The sequence below is a fragment of the Triturus cristatus genome, chromosome 5_1 (assembly GCF_964204655.1).
Source record: "Triturus cristatus chromosome 5_1, aTriCri1.1, whole genome shotgun sequence".
Lineage (NCBI taxonomy): Eukaryota > Metazoa > Chordata > Amphibia > Caudata > Salamandridae > Triturus > Triturus cristatus.
Window position 1 is genome coordinate 674,552,689 of NC_140587.1, and position 27,215 is coordinate 674,579,903.

Here is a 27,215-nt window from a genome sequence, read left to right on the forward strand (position 1 = left end):
CTGCAGAAAGAGGCAAGAGATTTACAGAAACAGGTAAAAGGGGTGCCGAAAGAGGGAACAGAGGTGCAGACAGAGGCAAGAGAGGTACAGAAACAGGTAAAAGGGGCTGCTGAAATTTGCAAGAGAGGTAAAGAAAGAAGCAAGAGCAGTGCAAACAAACCAACAGAGGTACAAAAAGAGGCAAGTGAGGGAACAGGTGGATAGACAAGAGGGGTACAGAAAAAGGGATGCAGAAATATGGAACAGAGGTGAAGGAAGAAGCCAGAGCAGTGCAAAAAGAATCAACAGAGGGGCAGAAAGAACCAACAAAGGTGGAAAAAGAGGCAAGAGGGGCGCAGAAAGAGGCAGGAGAGGCGCACAAAGACGCACGAGGAGAACAGAAAGAGGCAGGAGGGGTGCAGAAAGAGGAAGAGAACTGCAGAAAGAAGCAACAGAGGTGCTGAAAGAGGCAAGAGTGGTGCAGAAAGAGGGAAGAGAGGTGTAGAAAGAGGCAAGAGAGTTGCACAAAGAGGGAAGAGGGGTGCAGAAACAGGCAAAAGGGGTGCAGAAAAAGCAAGTGAGGTGCAGAAAGAGGCAAGAGAACTGCAGAAAGAGGCAATAGAGGTGCAGAAAGAGGCACGTAATTTGCAGAAAGAAGCAAGATAAGTGCAGAAAGAAGCAACGAAAGAAGGAAGTAACAGGTGCCCATTGTGGGTTTACTAAGGGCCTTCCACCATGCTTTAACACTTATCGCTGCATTTTTGGCACGTTTGAGCCGTTTGAGCTAGAAACAATGTTTTTTTTACAAATCTGCAGATTAGGGAACAGATGAGGAATTATGTGGCTAATGCAGAAAATTTATAAATGGGATTGCCATTACTATTTGAGTGGCTGGAGTGAAAGTGCACATCAGTGATGTCATCAGTGATGTAATTTGAGATGTCATCAGTGATGTCATGAGTGATGTCACTGACCATGTCATGAGTGATGTAATATGTGACGTCATCAGCAGTGCATTGCGGGCGCATGAGTTATAGTTAGCTGAACTAAATATAACGGGTTAATTTCAACGGTTTTGTACGAGTAAAAAGTCCAGCTAACTATAACGCCCCTGAAACCTATGGTTTTTTCAGTCAATTTTTAAGGTTTTTTAAATGCTAATTCCTAACTATAACGTGCCTGAAACCTATGGTTTTTTCAGTGAATTTCAAAGGTTTTTTAAATGCTAAATTCTAACTATGCCTACAGAGATAGGACATGTGAAGAAAGAAGAAAAAACGCACAGAAAGAAAAATGCAGGAAGAAGGATAACGTGCAGAAAGAACAAACAGAAGAGCAGAAAGAAGCCTTGTTGCAAAATCATCTAGTACCCTCAACTTTTTCAGACGGATACTGGTGGTAACTGAGTCTGACTAACCAGTCCTAGAGCCAGTGCTATGTTAAAAGACACTCAGAATACAGTGAAAACACCTACATACACTAGGGAAAACTATGCGTTGGGGTCCCCCTGTGATTAGCATGACCTCCTCTGTAAGCCCCTAATATATAACAGGGCAGGGGATTAAAACTAACTCTTAAAACGCGCCACAGGGTGTGTTTGCACACGTCACCTCAGGCCCCGTCCCCTCCCTTCCCCACTGTGTAAACACGCCTTGTGGCCACTTTAGTTTGGGAGATTAAGCTCCCTTAAATCCTGAGGGTCCCTAGGGTCCAACTAGACCACTAGGTACCTCCAGTAAGTGCCACAGAGCTGCGTTGCAGAGAGATGTAAAAAGGGGCACGGCCTAGACCACCTGTCTGCAACGCAGCTCCCTGGCGCATACTGGAGATACCTGTTGGGCTAGTTGGCCCTCAGGGACCCTCAGTATTGAAGGGGAATTAATTCCCCAACTTACAACTGGCCAGGGGGCGCGTTTGCAGAGTGCTGCAAGGAGGGGGCGTGGCCTCCGGCGCGATGCCAGTCTTTTATTTATTTTATTTTTTTAAGAAGGAGGGCTGTGTGGCCCACCTTCTTTTTCTAATTTATTGGCCCTGGGAATCCCATCCCCCAGGGCCTGCACCCTAATATTTTTTGTTGAACAAAATTAATTTGGCCTTCCCAAGGCCTTAATCGGCCCCGGGGACCCCAAGCCCCGGGTCATGGCCTTTTTTTTTTTTATTCTTTTGGAGGGGGGCTGCGCTGCCCCCCTCCTCAGGCCACTTAAGGCCCCGGGGAGCCCATCCCCCGGGGCCGGACTTTGTTTTTTATTATTTTAAAAAAATATATATTTATAAAAAACACCTAGGACATGCTGGACAAACCGTATGTACCTACCACCATGACGATTTGCTTGATATTCATTAAAAGGCGACTATGCATGCAATGAATCCACGTGGAATGTATTTACACCACTAGTGAAGCTCTGACGTATCTGATGCCCTACCGTGCCCAATCCCGGCACCCCCCGCCGGTGGGTACTCTCCAAGTAGACACCCTTGTTGTTTATTTATACAAATATGGGTAGCTATTGACGGGCACATTTAATACACACGCACACCAAGCCATTCAAAGGGGATTCGACAAAAATGCGACCAAACTATGCAAGAAACCCCCCTCACGGTTAATAAAACACACATCCACCGCCGGATGTGTAATACTTTTTTTTTTACTCTCTGGAAAGGAGACTAACCTCACTTGAGAGTCACAGCGTGCTCCTGGCTGAGCCCAATGCTGTATTACACCCACCAGTGCCCACCGAGTGCCACACACCTCTGTGTTGTATTCCACCAGCTAGTGCATATGCTATGACACTCTCTAGCCCATGTGCACTATAACACCACCCCGTGAATATGTCATGCCACACTTGCCTTCGCACGGGTTATATTGTCCCATCTAACATGCCTTCCTCGATGCCTATGTTATAACGCACAGCGCTATGCAATACATATTACAATCTGGGATCCATATCTTTGTCACAGTGCATATGCAACGTTACACTCCCCAGCACATATTTTATATTACAACTTTAGAGACTAGTTAGGTTACACAACACTGCCCTGTGCATACTACACTCCAAGGCGCATATCGCACAGCACGCGCTAGTGCCTGTGCTATCTCGCGCTCTCCAATGAATCTGTCATTGCGCACAATGTATTGCATATTATATTTCACGCCCCGGTTCATTTTATATCACACTTTTTGGTGCATAGTTTATACCATATACTATATCTAGTTTTAATTTTCAATCGTGCTCTCAGGACTATGTTCTATATAACACTGCGTCCATCTAACCTTTTCACGGGCATTACATTTTGCGATGGGGGGTGGAGGGTCAGGGGGTGTTTCTGCCAAGTGAGCCCGGAGTCACAGTCACAAACGTCCTCTTCTTCCTGAATAAAAGTGAGATTATGCTGCATACTTGTTCATATTTTAAGTAGTTCGCACAGACACACATTTTAAAAACAATAAAGTTCCTAATACCCACCTTCTCTGAACAGTTAGCTTGCTGCCCCATCCACCTCCTCCCTATCCTCTGTTGTCTGAATCCATCGACTAGCCTCCTCCCTACTGCCATGCATGCTCTGATGTGTTGCCACTGCCCTCCATTTAGCATGATGTTCAAGTCCACTCCTCCTGCCCTCCATTGCCCAATTCTATGGCCCATCATGTACCTCCTGCTTAGCCTCTGTGCTTAGCTTGCTGCCCCTATTCTCCTTCCCCCTGCCCTCCGATGCCTTTGTGCATGCCCCTGCTCCATCCTTTTTGCTCACCATGTTCCATGGACTTGCCACTTCTATCTACTCTGAGTGTTCTGTTTAGCTGCCACTCCCCTTAAACCTGAGTAGCATTGTCAGATGACTGTAACCTGTCCCTGCCACCTCCACCCTGCCTGTCCACATGCCATGCCCCTATCCCCTTCCTCCAGTCCTCCATGGTCCATTTTACTGTCACACCCTTCTGCCCTCCCTGTTCTGTTGTGCTGCAACTTCTCCTCCTGCCTGCCCCGCATGGTCTGTTGTGAGGCCCCTTCCCCTGAACTCTCTTGTCTGTGCCCAGGTCCTGACCCTCCCTTCTATCCTCCATGGTCCTTTGTGCATGCCCCTGCACCCTCCTTCTTGCCCATCATAGCCATTGTGCTGCCACTAACCGTCCTGCTTGCCATGCATGGTCTTCTGTGCTGCCATGGCCCCTCACACCTTCCCTGTGTGGTCAGCTAGCTACCCCTGACCCCTTCCCACCTTCCCTCCATGTTCTGTGTGTATGCCATCATAGTCTCATTGTTGCTCTCCATGGTATGTCTTGTTTCTAGTGCCCATCCTGCCTGACCTCCATGGTCATCTTGCTGCTCCTGCCCTGCCCCCTTGCCCTCAGCCCTCTGTTTCCATGTGCAGACCCCTATTCCCTCCCTCCTGGATTGTCTGTTCCATTGTAATGCCCCTGATCCGTCCCTCCTGCCCTTTATGGTCTGTTATGCGGCAGCTTTCTCTCCTGTCTGTCCATTATGGTCAGCTAGCCACCATTGCCTCTTTCCCCTCTGTTCTCTGTTGTCCATGTGCATGGTCCTGTCCCCTCCCTATTGCTTTCTATGGATTGTTGTGCTGCACTCCCGTCCCGCATGCCCTGTGTGGTGTATTGTGCTGCTGCAAACCCTGATGCCTGCCCTGTAGGGTCAATTTGGTGCACCTCTCCATGTCCCTCCTGTCCTCTGTTATCCGAGTCCATGTCCCTACCCCAATTCCTCCTGCCTACCATGATCCAATGTACCATACTTGCGAACATTTTGAACTGGGTAAGAGGGAGATTTTGAAAAAAACTGAGGTATTGATTTTCCCCTTTGAGTTACATTGAAAAAGAGGAGATTGTAGACAGGAGACAGATCAAATAAAGCCCATTTGAGCTTAAAAACATTGGACGTTTCCTGGCTGAAATGGGTCTGTTGGCATGTATGGTTGTACTACCACTGCCTCTTCCTTCTGACCACAATGGTCTATTATATTGCCACAGCCTCTCTTGCCAGTCCTGGATTGTTGGTTTGTTGCCTCTGCCCCCCTTTCCACTGCCCTCCATAGTCTGTTGTGCTGCCACTGTCCTTCCTGCCTGCCCAGTGTGGTCAAATTGTTGCCTCTGCACTCTCCTACCTGCCTTTAATTTTCAGAGTCCGTGCCCCTGGCCTCTGCCTCTCAGCAGTATCGCAATGAACAACTAGATTGCTAACACTCTCTACTACTCTCTCTACTTCTCACTCTCTACTACTCTCTCTACTTCTCACTCTCTACTACTCACTCTCCACTACTCTCTACTACTCACTCTCTACTACTCACTCTCTACTACTCTACTACTATCTACTACTCTCTCTACTACTCACTCTCTACTACTCTCTACTACTCACTCTCTACAACTCACTCTCTACTACTCTGTCTCTTCTACTCTCTACTGCTCTCTACTAATCACTCTCTACTACTCGCTCTACTACTCACTCTCTACTACTCACTCTACTACTCACTCTCTACTACTCTCTACTACTCACTGTCTACTACTCTCTACTACTCACTCTCTACTACTCACTCTCTACTACTCACTCTCTACTACTCTCTACTACTCACTCTCTACTACTCACTCTACTACTCTCTACTACTCACTCTCTACTCTCTACCTCTCTATCTCTCTCTCTACTACTCTCTACCTCTCTACACCTCTACCTCTCTACACCTCTACCTCTCTACCTCTACCTCTCTACCTCTACACCTCCACCTCTACACCTCTACCTCTCTACCTCTCTCTACCTCTCTCTACACGCACACATATGCACATATATATGCATATATATGCATATGCATTTATATATATATGTATGTGTATATTCACTGAAAAAACCATAGGTTTCAGGGGCGTTATAGTTAGCTGGACTTTTCACTCGTACAAAATCCTAGAAATTCCCCTGGTATAGTTAGTTCAGCTAACTATAACTCGCGCCCCCGCAATGCACTGCTGATGACGTCACATATTACATCACTCATACTTACAGTCAAACAGTACAGGACTATCATATGCATTTATACACCTACATAGACACTCACACACCACCAATCATCCATAGAGGTACTCTCACACCTAGTCAGTCATGCAAATAATTAATCACACTCCCATTTACTCACCTATGCAGTTGAACACACACAAGTTCACTTACTCATAAAAATAGTACCACATTCTTACGCTCTTATCAATCACTGATACAAGCACACACTCATCCATACAGCCACTCTCACAATCACACACTCTCACATATACCCACTTATATACTCTTACACACATATATACTGCCTTTCACATATGTAGTTACTCACACATGTACCACTGAGATATACATTCAATCACTAACACACCCATACATACACTCACCCAACCATAGAGTCCATCACAGATGCACTCTTAAAACCATGCACCCATAGAATCACCCACTCACACATGTATGCACAGAGTCATACACACCCCACCCACACAAACACTCAGGCACCCAAACAGATACTCAGACAACCAATCAATAACCCATAGAGACACTCATATAGCTATTCACAAAACCATGCAGCCGCTTATACACCAACAGACAGACAGATACAAACATTCACACAGTTTAGTCACTAGTCTGCAGTAAGATACGTTTAATGACTCACTTATACAGTCAGTCACGCAGCTACTAAATCATCCATTCACACACTTATACACCCACTCATTCTTCCATAGGTTTTTCCCTATATATATATTAAACATATTTAAAATTTACAGAAACACACACTCACTGGATGATGTCATCAGTGATGTCATCAGTGATGTCATTTCAGATGTCATCAGTGATGTCATCAGTGATGTCACTGACCATGTCATAAGTGATGTAATATGTGACGTCATCAGCAGTGCTTTGCGGGGGCGCGAGTTATAGTTAGCTGAACTAACTATAACAGGGGAATTTCTAGGTTTTTGTATGAGGGAAATGTCCAGCTAACTATAATGCCCCTGAAACCTATGGTTTTTTCAGTGAATTTCTAAGGTTTTTTAAATGCCAATACCTAACTATAACGCCCCTGAAACCTATGGTTTTTTCAGTGAATATATATATATATATACATACATATTCACTGGAAAAAACAAAGGTTAAAGGGATGTTTTAGTTAGGAATTAGCATTAAAAAAGCAAAGAAATTTACTGAAAAAAGAATGGTTGGAGGGGCGCTATAGTTAGGGTCAGATTTTCACTTGTACAAATTCATCGAAATTATTCAGTTATAATTACCTGAGCTTACTATAAGTTACGCCCCTGCAATGCACTGCCTATGACCTCACATATTACATCACTCATGACATGGTCAGTGACATCACTTATGAAATCCCTGATGACATTTATAACAATACCATCCAGTGAGTGTAAGTATTTTTTACTTTTTTATGATTGTTAAACATATATACTGAGGTACTACATATGGTAATGTTGTATACTAGGTGTACTACTAATGAGTGAAACCACTTTTAATTTAATTTTTATCATGTGAGTGGCTGTGTGGCTGTATGTACCTTTTTGCATATGGGTGTGTGAATGGCTGTAAGGGTGTACATGTGCTAGTGTTAATAGCTGTTTAGGTGAGTGATTGGGTGTGTCAGTGACTGTATGGGTGGGTGAGTGACAGTGTAAGTGGCTCTATCAGTGAGTAAGTGGGTGTGTAGTGATTTTATTGGTAAGTGAGTGTGTGTCTGAATGGTTGTTTCAGTGAATGACTAGGTGTGTAAGTGGCTGCATGGTGAGTAAGTGGATATTTGAGTAGGTGTTTCATTGAGTGATGTTGTGTGTGAGTAACTGTATTGGACAGTGAGTGCCTGTGTGAATGGCTATATGGGTGAGTACAGGGATATGTGAGTGCTTGTATGGATGTGTAAATGGGTATGTAAGTGGTTGTGTGAGTGAGTGCATGAAGGCATGTATGGGTGAGTGAGATGCTGTGATGAGAGGCTGATTGGGGGTAGTGAGTGGGTCTCAGTACTGGTATAGGTCTGTGAATTGGTATATCAGTGGCTGTATGGGTGTGTGAGTGGGCACACAAGGTTGTATGGGGGGTGTGTATGTGTGTGAGTGGTTCTGTGGATGATGCCATCAGTGATGAGGGTTGGGCAGATCTTGTGGAGCTCTACTCAACGAAATTCCACGGAGTTGTCTGAAAACTCTGTGAAATTCCACAGAGTTGCGCAGCTGGCAGAATCCTTGTCCAAGATTAGTGGAGCTGTATTGCATCATCATGCATTTCAGTTTTCTCTTTGGAACATGGCTTGAGAGGACTGTGAAGAATTTGTTTAATATTCCTTCATGCTTTTCTGCTACAGCAAATGGTTGTGCTGGTGGAGTGAAGACAATATTTAAATAAGATCACTGGGCATGCATTTAAATAAAATTAGAAGAGAAAATCCAGACTTAAAACGAACTGCAGTTAGGAGGGAGCTTGTTATGTTATGTTATGTTAGGGAGATTTATAGAGTGCATGGCTGCCCCAGCAACAGGGTATCCCAGCGCTTGCGGACAGGTGACCAGGGGAGATGTGGCTAGATGGAAGTGAAAAGCCAAGTTTCCTGAAATCCCAGTGGTCATGGGTGCTGCGTGCAGCCAGTGGGATGGAATTCCATAATACGGGGGCCTGAGATTTAAAGGAGTGACCCCCAGCTCTACACCGCTGGACCCTTGGGATGCACAGCAGATGGAGATCAGTGGAATGCAATGTATGCAGAAGAACCTAAGAGGTGCAAAGTCCCTGCAGGATTTGGGGGCCCCGGCCATGTACAATCTTATGTGTGAGGCAGAGGGTTCTAAACTGGACTGGAGGTATGACATTTCTTAGGGAGGGCAAACAACATGCGTGCTGCTGCATTCTGTAACCGTTGGAGTCTTGCAGTAACTGTTTTATTCATGCCAAGCAGAAGACCATTACAGTAATCCAGGCGCAACTGGACAACGGATTGGACTATCAGTTGGTGGGTGGCAGCATATAAAAATCCTTAAATGGGGTTTAGCCGCGCAGAAGACTGAAGCAGGCACCGGCCACTTTTGTTGCATGAGGCATGAATGAGAGGTCCGTGTTTATCAGGACCCCTGTATCGTTAACTGCGTTTCTTGGTGACCCAAGGTCGTGGGCCACCATTGGTAGTCCCACTTGTGAGTGTCCCGGCCAACCATGAGCACCTCCGTCTTTGCTGAATTAAGTTGTAGATAGTTGTTTGCCATCCAGTCTGCAATGTCGAAAACAAGGGAGACCCTATTCACTAGGAACCAGGGAAATTGGTTTGTAACAGAAACAGCGGTTCCTGCGGGACATTTAAAAAACTATCTTGATAATATTATGCACAATCCCAATGGTTAAGGGTTATGACATCAGAAAGAAAGGCTACAGACAGCTATATTTCCGATATTGCTTATATATGTATATATCAAACAATTAATCAATTAATACATAAAGGAAAAACATGATAGTGCTAGTTATTCCCAGTGAAATTGGAGCCAAAAGTAAAGAAAATACTTTTAAATTGGTGACAAATATGACTTGTTTTCCAGAAAAAACTACCATAAACATTTGAACAATGATCACAGCCACTGTGTACAATGATCAGGGCTGCTTAAATTGGTTCGTTTTGATGGGTTTTCAATGACGTTTTGAACCTTTGACACAATACAGGGTCTCTTCAGGACCTGAAATACGATTGTGCAGCCTCTTGAAGAGTGTAATACACCGGTTGAGTGAAAGACAAAATAAAAGATACTCACAAGGGACCCAGCCGGGTACCCTTTGTGTGTATCGAAGTGAAGGGCTGGCAACCAATTGGATGCAGAGTGCGGTCAATGCTGAAGGATGAAGAGGATGGTGTGCACATCCTGTGGTGGGTGCGGAGAGATCTCGAGAGGTAACTGCACACTTGGTGCAGTAGCGACTATGTATGTAAGTTGTTTCCCTAACACGAGTACTGAATCATGCCTTTGTGTCCAGGTATCTTCTTATAAATGAATATAGGAGATCTGTAGTACGTGTCCGAGCATCGCAAGAAGGTAGATCTGACTAATCCATCTAGTACGTCTACCTAGGTTCGATGACCAATCTGCAATGGCCAGAACATCGGCATGGAATTTCAGTTGGTCCATAGCAGGGTTGTTGGAAAAGGTGAATACCAGCTGGGTATCATCCGCGTAAGATACCATTTTGATGTTGCACTCTTTAGCCAGGAGGGCCAGAGGGTGAACATACATGTTGAACAACATGGGGCTCAAGGCAGAGCCCTGCGGGAAACCACAGCTAAGAGGGTAATTACTAGACTGGTAGGGGGGGCATGTACCTGGACTCCCTGCTAAATATAAAATAAGGTGTTGACGATAGGACTTAAGGCCTTAAGCTACCAGAGCGATGCAAGTCTGCCACATCAACAAGGTGCTGAAAGACACACCTGTCAGCTGAGCAGGAAGTAACAAGCCAAAGGTGAAGGAGCAAGCAGCAAAACATTTATGTAGTGTGCACACCACCAGCGCATCTAGGAGCATCCACCTCTCTATCACTACCATCACTCATTAAACCTTTAGCACCCGGAGGTTGGTCAGTAGGGTGCTAGATGTGCAGCCATTATCCCTCTGCCTGATCTTTGGCCTCCATCCACCCCCACCTAAGGCCGTGGGCACTGCCCAGTGACATTGCTTTACCTTTGTTTGCAGGTAGTGAGGGTAGTAGAAGATGTACTGGGGGACATTGGCTGTTTTCCAACTATTTGCCCATATAGCAGGAATCGTTCCTCACCGTGCCCTCAGAACCATTATTCCTGTTGGTGCCAGTGACTCTGGGGGTGCTTCTCTCCTCCCTCCCGTGCAGTTTTACAGAGTTTGACGGTCTCCTTGCACCCTTCTCCTTACGGGCTCTTAGACCTTTATTGTCTTCGTCTCAGGAGCTCACAGCCAGTACAAATAGATGCAAATGTTCCCGTTACCTGTCTGCACGATGCCCCAGTGGAGGTGAACCTAAACTCTAAGCTGTTAAAAAAAACAGTGCTGCAGGAAGCAACTCTAAGAGGAAGTTGCTCTTCTCCAGGCAGGCGATCCCCTTAGCAGCTCCGGTCAGAACAGCACCATAGGGCAGGGACAGATTATTTCAGCGGAAGTTGCCCTTCTCTGGCAGACCCCTCTCATGAGTTGGAAGCCTGTGAAGCCTGAAAGGGCGGGACCATAGAGAGTCAAGAGTGAAGGCTTGAGAGCAGCTGCGGCCCATGTAGGAAACCGTGGTGGGCTGGTGGGAGGGGGAGGTGTTGATAGATGACGAAGAGGGAGAATCAATTATTTATTCATTTTCCCTCATGGTCGTCTGTTGAATGCCCCCCAACCTGGCCCCACACCTCTTACCTGCAAGGGCCACAGCTGCTTGGGAGGGGAGAACGGGATGAGCCATAACTCTGCTCTGCCGGTGGTTAGTGGAGTTTTTTGCCAAACTCCGTGCTCCAATTGGAGCGCAGAGTCACAAAAGCTCCGACAACTCCAGCTGCAGAGTGGAATTCACTGCCCACCCCTGTCATTAAAGTCATTTGAGATCTCATCAGTGATATCATCAGTGATGTTACTGACCATGTCATGAGTGATGTAATATGTGAGGTCATAAGCAGTGCATTGCGGGGGCGTAAGTTATAGTTAGCCCAGGTAACTATAACTGCCGAATTTCTCTTGTTTTGTGAGAGTGAACTCTGACCCTAACTATAACGTCCGTGTAGCCTTTTTTTTCCAGCGAATTTTAAAGTTTGTTTTAGAAATTCTATTTGCTAATTATAACGTCACTATAACCTTTGGAATTTTCAGTGACTTTCCGAGGTTTAAAAAAAAATGCTAATTCCTAACCTTTGGTATTTTCATTGAATGTCTATGGTTTTTAACTTGTATTCTCATTTGCAGAGTGGTGGAGGCAGGGGAATGGGCCTTTGACCAGCTCTCAGGAATCCAGGTGTGTAGAAATATATATATATATATATATATATATTGAAAAAAACAAAGGTTACAGATTTCACTCGTACAAAACCATTATAATTAAGCAGTTATAGTTACCTGAGCGAACTATAACTTACGCCCCGCAGTGCACAGCTTTTGACCTCACATATGACATCACTCATTAAGTTCTATGACATCATTGATTTTTATTTTGTATTTTATTTTAGGAGTTTTGTAGAGTGCTAGTAAGAGTCAAGGATATCAGAGTGCTTTATAGCAACAACACAATAGTTATCGGTCAAACACAGTACAATAAATAATACCGTTTTGAGACTCTAGTCTTTATCATTCAATAATACATTATGATTGTGGATTAGAGCATCAATTTGCTGTGTAGATCTTGCGAGAGAGGTACATATAACTAGGTGGTGTTTCCATGGTGTAATTGACAGTCATTTTGCAGAGGGATAAAAGTGCCTGTGTAGGAGGAATTCTTTTAGTTGTTTCTTGGAGTTCATGAAGGTGGGGTTAGTTTTGATATCTACTGGGGAGAGTTTCAGATTTTGGGGGAATTGCCTGAGAAAGAACGTGAGAGGGCTTTTTATTTATATATTTTAGGGAGGATGACAATAAGTATGTTGGAACTTCTAAGATTTCTCAATTGGCCGGCTTTTGTGACTTTGGTAGTACAAAAATAATGGTCACAGTGGAAATCTGGATTAACATGGAATCAAATCATCACATTGATAAACCAATTAATTCAATGTATTCATATTCATGATATACTTGTGTTCATATTCAATGACAGCACAAATATCTGTACATTTCTAAAATGGTGCGCCAAGAAAAGGAAGGAAAAAGTGCTCAGAGAAGATGTGTGCTTGTGAGGGTTATAGAGGAGGAAAGGCGATGTGCAATATATACATCAAAGACTCATAGTGACCTATCCAGCCACTTTGAAGACTAAATATGCAAAGAACATAGTGTCCTCTTGACACAGTAAATCAATTTCTGTTGTCTGTACATGAGAAGCCAAAGAAAGACCATTGACGTTTTGACCCACTTGATGTGTGTAGGGTATTTTATCCTTAGCCTGGGGTCTTCATCAGGACATGCGGAGACACCTAGGGGTAATATTAAAATGATCTTAATTAACTCAGGTGATGAAGAACATGAGTATAGTTAAGTACGCAAGGAAGGCAATAAATGTTACCCTTGGAACCACCTAGACGAATCTGGTGGTAAAATTTGGAAATATGGGCCCGTAGGCTCCTACGACATGCAGGTGAGCAAAGAGGACTCACAGCATGCTGAACATAAATTAAAAACGGTATCAGCACCAGCACAGTCATGGGAACTAAGGCCATCACTAATCGCCTGAAAATACCAAACCCACTTACTTAGTTGTGAGTCAGTGTAGCGTTAGGGTCAATCCTCTGTATAAAATCCAATACACTCTAAATAGGAGACATAAACCCATGGACTGCTTAATGGGATCCCTCAAAACATCTGACAAGGAATGTTGCAAAATGAAGGTACAGACAGAATGAATGAAACTCACTTGATAAAACATTGGGTACACTCAAAATCCAACGTGGACTGTATTCTTGTAGCAATCTAAAAGGGAACACAAGAGTAACGGTGCGACTCATGTGATACCTGAAAGGATTAGGTATCAGAATAAAAATAAGAACAAAAAATATTAAAGCTAGGAGCTGTGACACACCTGTATGTTGGACCACGGTAATCAGTAATATGGAGTAATTGGTAGAAAGTTCGAGTAAAACAATTATTCCATTCTAAACTTGAAACGATCTAAAAAGCACATGGGTCTATTACGCATAAGAGACCACCATGGTTTGGGACCTCAACGGGAATAGAAGAAAGAGGCTTGGAGCTGTGGCATACCTGCGGCATACCTGTGCGCTCTTTCCAAACAAATCAGGAAACTGACGCGTGGGGCCGGGAAATGCTGCTGGTTAAATCAGGTACGGAAGCATGCTTGGCGTGGTACACCACCTGAACAGCCGCTGAATGCAGGCAGCACCGCTCCAAAACGGCCCTTGTCATCTATTACAATGACAATGTCATTCTTGATGGCAAAAGAACTCATGAAATAAACCGATACCCGTCCGGGTCCGTGGATGTAATAAAAGACTGACAGTGACGGTGCCTTCTTGATGAAAAAGTTAAAGCAGCACACGATATTTAATCTGTATACAATTGTTCATGGAAAACCAAGGTCTGACAGATACTGAAGCCTTGTTACATAACTAATGCTCTACTATCAACAGTGTTTGCCTGTGTAAAATCCCTGACAGTCACTGAACCTACATTGAGAAAAGAAGTGGATATAAGTCGAAAGTTTAGTACAGCTGACACTGTTTATTCTATGATGGGAGTTTACTCTGTATCTGTTTTTTTGCAGAAAGTGGAAATCCCATGAGAAATACACCACTGAGTATTAAAGACTACATACTAAGAACAGTTTACACTTCATGTAAAACTAGTCAAAAGTGTGATTATTCACTTGAAATAGCCAAGGTTTGAAGATGCTAAAGATCATACTACTTGCAGCCTTCATACCGTGGTAAAAACCTTTACAGATAGCCCATCTTCTGAAGCAAAACAAGCACATGTACAAAGGTTAGTGCCTTGTGCACACAGTCTTCAATGTGAAGTAGAAATTCCCATGCAGAGACGATCCTGTCTACAAACGTAAGTCTGCTTAGCATATTTAGTATGTAGTGCACAGAATCTTTGTCCTGCTAGAAACTTTTTCTTTAGTGCCAAAAATATTGTGTGGGTCATAATGTACACAAGTCAACTGTCACCTGCACACAGTGTTACTCTTCAAAACAAAGATTGATAACATGTTCAATACCTCTATATACCTATGGTGCATTAGGAGAACAAGCATTTTGTAAACACTTAGACCGATTATCTAGACAAAGGCTGTTCAAAAATAGGTAGAAAAGTAATATGGCAGTTTCCCGCCACTATGTAAACTATAGATTCAAACTTATACACTCATTGGTTATGTCATCAGAGCCATCAATGATGTCATTTGAGAGGTCATTAGAGATGTCATAAATGATGTCATAGAACATGTCATGAGTGATGTCATATGTGCGGTCATAAGCAGTGCATGGCGAGGGCACAAGTTATAATTATCTCACTATACCTGGTGAATTTCTGTGTTTTTTTTGTTCAAAACCTTAATGTTGTCACTGATAAATTCTTCTAATTATAACTATACTTTAACCTTTGGTTTTAGCAGCACATTTCTAATGTTTAAAAAAAATAAAATCTTTTATCACACCTTACTATAATGTTAGTTTAACCTTTAGTTTTATCAGTTATTTTCAAGTTTTTTTTATACATAAAGTAATATTACATTTTGATAGGTAAATCCAACCCGATGCCCTACAGCTTCCACCCACATGCAGCCAACAGCCTTGTACAGTGGGAGGTTGGATACAAAGTCTGACCTCAGAGGCCAATCCCTGTGAAGGCAGCAAACCCCAAACTGCACAAAGCCTTTGGCTGGCACTATGGGGGTTGGCAACAAGACCTTGCAATGTGGAACCCCTCCCCAGGGTTTTTTTTATTTTAAAGTGGAGAAAAGCCATATGGCCACCTCCCGATCCTCATTAGGCCCTGGGGCCCATCTCTTAAGGGCCTATGTTTTAAATGGGGAGGGGCATTTAATAATTCCTAGTGAACATCATTAGACCCTATGAACCCCAACCCTCAGGGCTGTTGTTTTTTAATAAAGGTGATGGGATCTGCATGGCCCCCCTCCTCGAGCCTTGTTAGCCCCTGGGGACTCCCTCTCCCAGGGCCACTCCTTTAAATAACAGGCAGGTGTCATGAGTGGTCCCTTTCCCCAAGCCAATTTTGGCCCCAGGTTCCCCATCCCTTGGGGCCAAGAGTGATTATCAGGGGAGACGGCCACACAGATCCCCTCCCTGGGTCAATTTTAGCCACAGGGACCCCATCCCCTGGGGCCCAGCATGATTATCAGGGGGAGGGGCATGCGGCCTGCCTACCCGGTCTGATTTTGACCACAGGAACCCCATTTCTGGGGGCTGTTATTATGAGGCCCCGCTCCCTGGCCAATTTCAGCCCTGGGACCCCATCCCCAGGGCCCGGCATGCTTTGTAGGGGAAGGAGGAACATGACCCCCTCCATGGGCTGAATATGGCCCCAGGAACCCCATCCCCTGGAGCCCAGCATTAATATTAGGGGGCGGGACATGCAGCCCCCATCCTGGGTTGATTATAGCCCTGGGCACCCCATCCTCCTGGGCCCTTACGCTTTAAAGGTGAGTGCCCTGGTGCCCACCTAAAGTACCCACCATAAATTCATATGGCCGGCTGGGGGAGCCCCAAGGCCCCCATGGCTCTAGCTGGCTCACCGCATATAGCTGAAGCCGGGAAGGCTCCGACCCACAGGGAGCAGTTCCTAATGCTGCTCTATGCCAATTGGAAACACCTTTTGAACTGTTTCCCTGTCTGTTCCAATGTGGGCATGAGCGCAGATCAAAGGTCCACTGCCAGCGGGTGGGATTATTTTTAAAGCTCCTGCCTGCTGGGACCGGACTTAGTAGTTTCTCCCGCTTGGCCATTTTTAAAAAAATGCTCCCACCTAGAGAGAGAAAGCACAGGTTTGTCCTGGGGTGGGCTCCCCAGGGCATAGCATCTGAGCTGTCCCCGGGAATAGGGCCCATAAGTAATTAATGGCTGCAGGAGGGGTGCTGTGTGGCCCATCCCCATTTTGAACAATTTTGGCCAAGGGGTGGGCTCCCAGGGCCTTGTAAGGCTCAGGGAGGGGGGCTGCACTGCCCCTCCTTTCCATATAAACAAGTATGGCCCTGGGGATGGGCTCCCCTGAGTCTCTGGAGGATTGGGGAGGGTGGCACATGGCCCCCCTCCCCCTAAAAAATGTTTGCCCTCAGGGTGGGTACCCAGGGCCTCTGTGGGCTCAGTGTGGGGGACAACCCAGTCCCCACCCCCTTCATGAATACAGCCCTATGGGTGGGTTCCTCTGGGCTTATTAATATTGAATGCAGCCCTGTTGCCATTTTGTTCCTGATCCCACAAGAGTCTCATGGCATTACAGCTTTTTTGTTGACTTACTTTTCTTTTTTGTCAGGGGGTACCTCTTGGCCCCCTCCGTGGGACTTAGGGGATCAGGGGATCCCTAACCTGACTCCTTCTAATATTTTATTTGTAATTTCAGGACAGGGGACTAAGTCCCTGAGTCCTCTAATGGCTGTAAGTGCCACGGTTCTCATGTTGCTGGTAGTCAATGAGAGCTCTTGCTCCTGCATGAGTCTGACTTCCATAGGAGTGAGCTGGCCCAAGGGAACTGGAGCGCCCTGGGCCAATTACTGTGGCAAAGTTGTCAATGAGTTTCATCCCCAAATCCAGGGCAGTGGTCGCTCCATATTCAGCCTCCATCTGTTAAAGGACTTCAGGCAAAACAGCATTTGAAGGAGTACCATGAGTAATTATGTAGATGGCAGCAAATATAATACCCCATGTATTTCACTCAAGTGGGCAAACCAATCCAAGTGGAAGACACATAGTGAGAATTCTAAATTTATCTTTGGGTCCCATATGGGGGAAAACTGCCTTAAGCTGACTTGTTTCTACTGCTAACCAAAATGCAATTTTAACACATTTGCCGGAACCTTAGCCATAAAAGCTTGAATGGTAACTTGACTAATTGCAGGAATAGCTAACTGACACTGTCCAGATCAAGGAGCAGTTTTTAAGGTACGCATTATGAACTGCATCGGACATTGATACAGTCTAATCAAATGGTTCAAGAGATCAAGCGTGTCTTGCTGTGTTAAACGATGTGCATCCAGAAAGCGAGAGTAGCCTGCTAAGACCAGTGAAGTTGCTGCATCATTACTGAGAGGGCTCAGTCTTACATTTCGATGAGTATGTGGGAAGGTACCTTGAAACCAATTATGATGTTCCTGGTAGGTTAATGGGCTTCTTAAATATTCACAGGGTCTATATGCATCCGGAACTGCAGACAGTATGTGTGAAAAGTTTGTGAATTTGCATTTACTGCAGGAAAATTAACCTGAGAATAAAAACGTTGCATTTATATGCTTCATGTGCATCAACCATGACTGCTTGCCTAAAACTAATAGTAAAAATCACTGCTTGAGCTATATTTAATTAATGGAATGCAAAAAAAGGAGACACTATAGGTGAGTATAGTTTTATTAGATCAAGCTCGATCAACCTGCAGAAATAAATTGGGGCTTCCTGTTAACCCCTTCGCTGCTAGGCCTTTTCCCCCCCCGCTTAGGTCCCTGTAACTTTTTGACCACATAAGGTATACACGCCAAATTTGCGTCCTTTTTTCCCAACATCATGGGGATTCTAAAGGTACCCATGGTTTGTCGATTCCCCTGAAGGGGACCCAGAAATTAGCCAAAATATAGCTAAATTGTGTTTGTTTTTTGGAAAAATGGGAGAAAAGTGCTCCAGATGAAAGCGTCTGGTTTTTTCCTCTGCAAATGGTATCGAGAAAGGGGTTGTGGTGCTGAAATCACCATCTTCCCAGCTTTCAGGGACAAGCAGACTTTTTTCAGAAAACCAACATTTTTTACACAGTTTTTTCTGGGACATAGCCTATTTTTGCTTCTTTATGTGCTTTCAACCTCCTTCCAGTTTATGGTAGAAATGGGTATGAAAGCAATAATGGATCCTGGAAAGCTATACATTTTAAAAAAGTAGACAAAATTCTGAATTCAGCAAGGAGTCCTTTGTGGAGATCCTTCAAGGTTTATTCATAGAAACTAACAGTTAAATATAGGAAAAATTAAAAATTGGTTGAAAAAAACAGCCATTTGTGTCAATGTTTTCACCTGTAACTTCTTAGAATTATGACAGCTGTTCAAGAGCAATATACCGTTACATTTGCTGGACTTTTCTGGTTGGGGGATATATAGGACTTGTAGGTTCACCAAGGACCGGGCGAACCCAGTGCCAATAACTGAGAGGCGTCTTGCAATGTTTTTTTATTAAGTACCGGATATATAGCAATTATTTTGGGAAAGTGTATACATGGAAAAATCGGTATGAAAGACACCTATGTATTTCTGAAATGGGAACAAAGTGTAGAGTTTAGAAACAGTAGATATTTGCACATTTTCTAAATTGGGAGTACCCATAATAGCATGAGAATTATAGGTCATTTTTCAAAATGACTTCTTTTTTACACATTGTCTTTCATTTGGAAGGCAGAAATGCAGCGAAAATGTTTAAAACAGGTAATTCTTTCAGCTAAATTTGAGGTTTGCAGGGGATTCTGGGTAAGAAAACATTGGGGGACCCACACAAGCTATACCTCCCAGAAATCCCCCGGGTGTCTAGTTTTCAGAAATGTGTGGGTTTGGTAGGTTTCCCTAGCTGGCCACCGAGCACGGGGCAAAAAACCTAGGTGACCCCCTTGCAAAACCAGGTTGTTTTGTGATAGGCAATTTTGATGTCGCCTCAATACGTTTTAGGCCCTTGCTTGTTGTGGGTACTTGGTCCTCCCACACGAGAGAGGCACCATTTTTATTGGGAGACTTGGGGAAACGCTGGTTTGTAGGAAATTTGTGTCAGCCCGTGATGCCACAACTTTCCCACACAAAAATGTGTTGAAAAAGTAATTTTTTTCAGCTACATTTGAGGTTTGCAGGGGATTCTGGGTAAGAAAACGTTGAGGGATCCATACAAGTCATACCTCCCTTGAATCCCCCGGGTGTCTAGTTTTCAGAAATGTGTGGGATTGGTAGGTTTCCAAAGCTGGCCGCCGAGCACGGAGCCAAAAACCCAGGTGACCCCCCTTGCAAAACCAGGTTGTTTTGTGATAGGCAATTTTGATGTCGCCTCAACACGTTTTGGCCCCTTACCTGTCGCGGGTACTTCGGCCTCCCACACGAGTGATGCACCATTTTTAGTGGGAGACCTGGGGGAACACTGGGTGGTAGGAAATTTGTGTCAGCCCGGTGATGCTACAACTTTCCCACACAAATGTGTGGAAAAAGTAATTTATTTCAGCTAAATTTGAGGTTTGCAGGGGATTCTGGGTAAGAAAACGTTGGGGGATCCATGCAAGCCATACCTCCCTGGAATCCTCCAGGTGTATAGTTTTCAGAATTGCGTGGGTTTGGTAGGTTTCCCTAGCTGGCCGCCGAGCACGGGGCCAAAAACCCAGGTGACTCCCTGGCAGAACCACGTTGTTTTGTGATAGGCAATTTTGATGTCGCCTCACTACGTTTTGGGCCCTTGCCTGTCACGGCGGGTACTTGGGCCTCCCACACAAGTGTGGCACCATTTTTATCAGGAGACCTGGGGTAGCGCTGGGTGGTAGGACAATTGTGTCAGCCCAGTGATGCCACAACTTTCCCACACAAAAATGTGTGGAAAAGGTGATTTTTTCAGCCAAATTTGAGGTTTGCAGGGGATTCTTGGTAAGAAAACATTGGGGATCCACACAAGCCATACCTCCCTAGAATCCCTGGGTGTCTAGTTTTCAGAAATGTATGGGTTTGGTAGGTTTCCCTAGATGACGGCCGAGCCCGGGGCCAAAAACTCATGGGACCCCCCCGCCTTGAAATCCAGGTTGTTTTGTGATATGCAATTTTGATGTCGCCTCACCAGGTTTTGGGACCCTGCCTGTCACGGGTCCTTGACCCACCCACAAGAGTGAGGTACCATCTCTATTGGGATACTTGGAGAAAGATGGGGGGGAAATTTCTTGTTTCCTTCTGCAGCGTGAAAATGTTGGCACAAAAATTCAAGGAACATATAACAGACACATTTAGAGGTTTGCAGGACATTGTGGGTAAGATAACTTGTTGTGATCCACAAAATAGACATCACCATGTACTGCCATGGGTGTTTAGTTTACGACAATATCTACAGTAGGTAGGTTATTCTTAGATGGAATGTACACCTTGGCAGAGAGACAAAAAAGACAAAGCTTACTGCACCGCCCTCTATTCCCACACAAACACATACTGGTTGGATTTGGCATGAGGGCGAGTGATGGTTCAGTATATAAAATTGTATTAACAAGAGATTTCACAAAAATGAAATGCACTGTCAATAATTGAAATGACAAAAAACTGAACCAGTGACCCGCAGCTCGTGAGCTGTAAATCCACGTCAAGGCCCCTACCTCTTAACAGGTCATTCATACACCTTTCATACATGTGACACATATAAAACCATTCACACTGCCAGCCACGGGCCCAGCACATTACAACACTCACATCAGCAGAAAGCACAATTCAAGGGCCCATCACTTTCACACGCCCACATTCCTGACATAGCAACTACACCAGCTCAAGGATTAGGTGGAGTGGCGTTTGGCAAGCAGTGTGTGTAGTGACTAGCAGCAAGTCACTACTCACAGACCACCAGCCAAGCACCAGTCAACGTACACTGCCAGCCAGCACAAGTCCAGTCACACCACCAACCAAACGCCAGTCCACACACACCACCAGCCAAGCACCAGTCCAGGCACACTGCCAGCCAAGTGCCAGTCCATGCACACCGCCAGCCAAGCGCCAGTCCACACACACTGCCAGCCAAGTACCAGTCCACGCACACCGCCAGCGAAGCGCTAGTCCATGCACACCACCAGTCAAGCGCCAGTCCAAACACACCGCCAGCCAAGCGCCAGTCCACGCACACCACCAGCCAAGTGCCAGCCTACGCACACCGTGGTCACATTTAGGATTTTTTTATACAAAAAAGAAAACACAAACAAATTGCAAATAGATACAAATCTACTAACACAAAATCTAGACTAAATACATTGCACAAATGCCAAACTTGAAACTGAACAAAAAATATAAAACAATAGAGACCAGGCAGTCACTTTACCACTCATGCATGCTCCCAAAAATTATTTTGCGTGTGTTACATTCTAAAACAAGCAGGCACACACAGCCCAGGGTTAGAAGGACACTCGGTGCAGTACATATGAGTCTTTTTCCGTGTACCTCTTCGCCAACAGACTCTACATCTCCTACTGGGAAAGTCTTTTGAGGGTGTGGAAGGAATGTGATCAGGAAAGTGACGATCTTTCAATCTAGACACATCCTCCACCACTCCAACTCTAGGATCACTTGCCTGTTCCACTAAAACAAGGCTGCCTATTACAGACTCCTGAAACTTAGCAAAAGTCATCTTTGACTCAGGACAAGAATCCTTGAATATAACAGAACCATTAAAGGTTGCCAAGTGGAAAAGACGGATAGCCAACTTCTTAAAACAAATGTAAGCCTTACGAAGAGCAGTGTAAGGTTCCAACCTCTGATCTACTCTTTCAACACCACCCATGTGCATATTATTGTCTAAATTGCACACAGGTTTGCGCGCTTCAGCAACCTGACCCCAAACAGTCACAGGTGAAGAGCTTTCATCATTGATGGTAGTCAGCATGTAGACATCTCTACTGTCTGAAAACTTCACAGCTAGAAGTTCCTTGCAACGCAATGCACTCTACTGTCCCCGCACAAGCTTTTGACAAACTAGTTATTTTGGGAAACCATCACGGTTAGAGGGGATAGTGCCACAAGCAACAGTGTCCACTTTGGCAAATTCGCTGAACAACCGCACACCAGTGTAGAAGTTATCTACATATAAATGTTAAAAAGTCCTCTACCAAGTTCCCACACAATTTTCTCAGTCACTCCAAAAGTGGACGGACAACCAGTGGGGTTAATCCTGGATTCCTTACCGGTGTAAACCCTGAAATTAGAGACATTTCCAGTCCTACTGTCACACAGCATATACAGCTTAATTCCATAGCGTGCCCTCCTACTAGGAATGTATTGCCTAAATACCAAGCGGCCCTTGAACAAGACCAAAGACTCATCCACTGCTATTTCTTTCCCTGGAGCATAGATCACAGAAAAATGATCTACAAAGTGATCAATGACAGGCCGTATCTTAAAAAGACGGTCACACTCAGGGTGATATTATGGCAACGCTAAACCATCATCGACAAAATGCAGCATCCGAAACAGAAGCAAATACCTATCACAACTCATGACTGCCGGAAATATAGCCGTTGCCATCAAGGGACTAGTAGACCAATATGAAGACATTGATGGCTTCCTTAGCAAGCCCATCAAAAAAGTTAAACCCAAGAACTTCTTCATCTCTTCCAGATTTGTGGGAGTCCACCGGGGAGCTCTAAAGTGGGGCTTAAGGCTGGCACTGATGTCCCTCAAAAACTGTTCGGCATACAAATTAGTCTGCTCAACAATCTCTGCCAAAATACATCTTCCATAAACAACTGAAAAAAATGAATCGGCAAAAACAATTCTGTATTCACTCTACACCCTGGAACACCAGTAAAGTCTGGCAATGCCAGCTGCACCATGCCTGGGGCAACCCAGAGGTCATCACTTCCAACTGGAAGCCTTGCAGCCCCAGGCTGCAGCCCAGATGCCTCTTGCTGCACTATCGGCACATCAATGTCCTCCTCTAAAACAGGCACGTCATCCGCACTAAGAGTCGCTTCATCCGCACTGAGAGTAGCTTCATCATCCGATGATTCCATGTGGAGAGAAAACGTACTGCCTGAATTTTTCCCCTCTCTCCTCTGCCTCGGATGCAGAGTCAATCTCTGAACCATGGTCAGAGCAAGACTCAAAAAGCATACCAACAACCTGCTGAGCAGTAATTCTGCGGCTAGCCATTATCCTTACTAAGAAAGGAGACTGCACAAACAAGTCAACAAGAAGCAACACTGTGCAAAATAAGTAAGTAAAAAAAATGTTTACCTTTATTACAAAGATCTATATACTCAAAAGTTATTCAATTCACTTGGAAGAGACAGCTACACTCACCAGCACCTACTCTGCAGAGAGACAGCAAAAACCAACGATATCCCACTGGAAAGAAAAAGACAAAACCAATTACTCACAAGACAACAAAATACACATTGAGCTAAAATGCAAAAAGTGTTTGACACTCAAAAAACAGAAGCCAAACATACTGCTATTATTACACCATTTGCAAAAAACACATTCATGCAGAGAAAGGAAACTCATTTACATTGTACAAAAAAAGTCTCTTACCAAACACATGCAACTACACAGACAGCCGAACCACCAGTAACGAAACTGCAACTTGGAACAGTCTAAAGAGCAAAAGCCTTGAACTAGAACAAAAAGGGAGAAATAAAGCATTACAATTGCAATTCACAAGAAATAAAGCAATTAACTTTATAACACGCTATGTCACTACCCAAATAGTCAATCTGCCAGATGGGCCATCAAATAGAGCTGAGAAAAATGGGGGGTTATCTTGCCCAAGGGATCGGGTGAGGTTGTCTGCCTTGCCGATCTGATCCCCAGGTGGGGCAGAATACAGCAGACAGAAATGTGCCCCCCTTGCAAAATAAAAAAATCCCTGGTGCCTAGTAGGGATGTTTGCCTCTCCCCTCTAGCCTAGGGCAGAAAGGCAAAAAAAAGGGGCAGATCTGACCCCAGGAGGGGCAGAAAAAACATTAAGCAAATGTTACCACCTTGGAAGCAACCATGTTTCTTCCTTTACACACAAAACTAAATCCCTGGTGCCTAGTGGGGTTTTCTACACCCCCCCCCCCCCGGGGCAGAAAGGCCAAACAAACAGGCAGATCTGCCCCCGGGGGGGCAGCATACACATATAAAAAAATATGCCCCGTGGAAGCGGTCCTTGCCCAAGGGATCGCTTCCATTTTAATTTTATAATGGGTCCCTGGTGACTAGTGGGGTTTCATGGGGGTATAAAGGCCAAAAAAAGGCTAATCTGCCCCCAGGGGGGGCAGAATACACATATGAAAAATAAAATGCCCCCCCGGAAGTGACCCTTTCCTAAGGGGTCACTTCCAATTAAATTTTAAAGAACTCCCTGGTGTCTAGTGGGGTATTCTGTCTAAACGGGTCGATCTAATACACATTAAAAGAATATGCCCCGATTGCTGAAGCGCGATCATGACGCTGTGTGCGATGGTGCAGCAGGAATGCCTTGCATTGAGACATCACAGGAGAGGAAACACTCTTTCCTCTCCCCCTATGCCTCAATGTACAACAAATCCCCCCGCCCCACCGGAGCAGCAAACACTCACCTTGCTGCCTGGGTGCCTGGAAGCAAATGGCTTCCAGCGCGTCCGGGGCTTCCTGATGACGTCGGCGCGCGTTGTGTGTGCTGACAATATGGGATTGCCCGGGGGGTAAGGGGTGGCAGTGGAAACTCTTCAGCTGCCATCACCTTCTGTGGGGGCTAGATCGGCTGCCCAGCACCAGCGCTTCCCCCATGGGTGGGTGCCATGACTGAGCGGTTCCGTCATGAGCACACGCCGACTGTGGCTCATGACGGAACCTATCTGTCATGAGCACGCAAAGGGTTAAAGCTGAAGTGGATGAACATGTATGACATCTCAGTATAGAAGTGATAAAGGAGCCTTGGGCTCAATCAAGAAACTACTCAGGCTACCCATTAAATAGGTACCAGACCTACTAGTTGGTGGCGTCATGTTACACGGTTCCTTCAAATTTAGTAGAACTGTGAATCAGATCAACAAAACTTAATATTACAGTGACTGAGTCTTCTTCTACCATCAGTAAATTATGGTTCGGATAGTAGTACATTTAATTTCATAAACCTTCGGAGTTGTAGATGTTGTTGGCAACCTTGAACATAACCACATTCAGTCCAAAGGAATTCGTGGAAAAAAATCTAACCTTTTCTTTAGTCACTATTGCCTACCCAAGGTGTCACAAAGAAAAGAAATGATAATACATTTTCAAATGTTTATTGAAAAGATCTAATGCTTGTGAATTGGTCATGAACTGAGATTATTAGACAGATGATGCACATCATTGGTATAAACATTATGCGAATGGTGAAAAATAAAAACAAATCAATAATGATAATTGTTTCTAATGTTACTCCTAGCTATCACTAGAACCTCTACACTAGCGAGAACATGTTAGGAGTGTCTTTCTGCCAGGCCCTGTTGGAATGATCTTACCACATTCCTTGGTGCAATGTCTCAGGAAGACAGCCTCATTGCATTAACTAATGCACCCCGCCTGAGTGTGTAGTACTGCATATTTCTACTTGAGTGGTTATCTTATTTCTTAGGATGAAGGCCGGGTGTGCAGGGCTGCATCTGAGTCAGGTCTGCTTTTCCATAGACAGTGTGCTTTTTGGTTTGCTAATAACTTTTGTGCTGCTTGACAAATCTTTACAAAATTTTCCCCCAAAAAGGTTCATCCACTTTACCTCCTTCTTGGAAAGATTCGGGGTGAGTCATCAAGCAGGAGACAAGAAAAAAGGGAGGTACAAAGACATAAAATCTCCAAGCATTTTCCATAGATTTTTTCAGAAAACAATACCGCAAACACTGTTTAATAGAATTACACTAAATTACACTAAATTTGGCATAAATCTAGATAATGGTGCCAAAAGCGTTCTTTCGTCATTTGACTGTTTAGTCTTTTTTTGAGCAATTAATATTCAAAAATATTTGTATATCTGAACCATGGGTTTGTAAATCTGTTCAGTAGTTTAAGAGATATTTACGATTAAAAAATATAGATATGTGGGGTCCTTGCAGTGGACTTGCAGATCCTACTGAAATTTGATTGGCTGCCAACACTTCAACCAGGAAGTGTTGGCAGCCATTTTGGAACTTGGTTTGAAGCCAAGTCTCACAAAAAAAGTTAAAAAAAGGAAAGGTGCCGGGGTAGAAATATCCTACTCCCCCAAATATGCTAGGGGGTCCAACAGGGACTCCGATGTGGGTGAAAAGCATTTTATTATTGAACTGTGCCACAAATTTGTTTTTAGAAGAAACCCCCAGGCAGGCCAAATCCCTGGGACAGTTGTTATGATAATGCCAGGGGTGCCAATGCTGCACCCCCTGGGAATTTCCACCTCCCAGAGGCAAACAATAATAAACCTGGGGGGCCCACATGCCTCCCCCGCAGTCCTGGGGACTGCCACCTCCCTGGGGTACTGATTGAATTAATTCAGGGGGCACTCCCTCGGCTCATTTAAGGGCCCCAGAAACCACATCCCCTGGGGCCATGTAAATTGATGAAGGGGAGGGGGGCGCTAAGCTTAGTAAATCCCAGTTAAGGACTTATGTTGCCTTGACCCAGTTTAACTCCCACTTTTTCACTTTAACACTCGCTTTCACTCACTTTCAAATACACTCACTCTCTGAGTCCCAGACATGCACTATGTCTCTC